The following is a 286-nucleotide window of genomic DNA, read 5'->3' as shown; positions in this document are numbered from 1 at the left end:
TGGGGGTGGAAGGGGGAGCGGGAAAGAAGGGCGCCAACTGCCCCTGGCAAGAAGTTGGGGGGCTCCTGCTCTGGAGGCCGTAGGGGGTGGCTAACGACCAAGCGAGCGCAGGCGAGGACGCGGGGNTGCGCTGCCCGCCGGTGGGGCGCGGTACTGAGGACGCTTTGCTGTGCGCCTAAAGCATTGGGCCTGGGTGCGGGGAGGGGGTGCTCTGCAGGGTACCGCCACTGCCAGAGGCCATGGGAGGGTTCTTGAGGGGCTTCGGAGCCTCTGTGGGGGATGGAAG

This window comes from Crocuta crocuta, unplaced genomic scaffold (genome assembly GCF_008692635.1).
Source record: "Crocuta crocuta isolate KB4526 unplaced genomic scaffold, BGI_CrCroc_1.0 scaffold978, whole genome shotgun sequence".
Classification (NCBI taxonomy): Eukaryota; Metazoa; Chordata; class Mammalia; order Carnivora; family Hyaenidae; genus Crocuta; species Crocuta crocuta.
Note: the sequence above shows the minus strand (reverse complement) of the source record.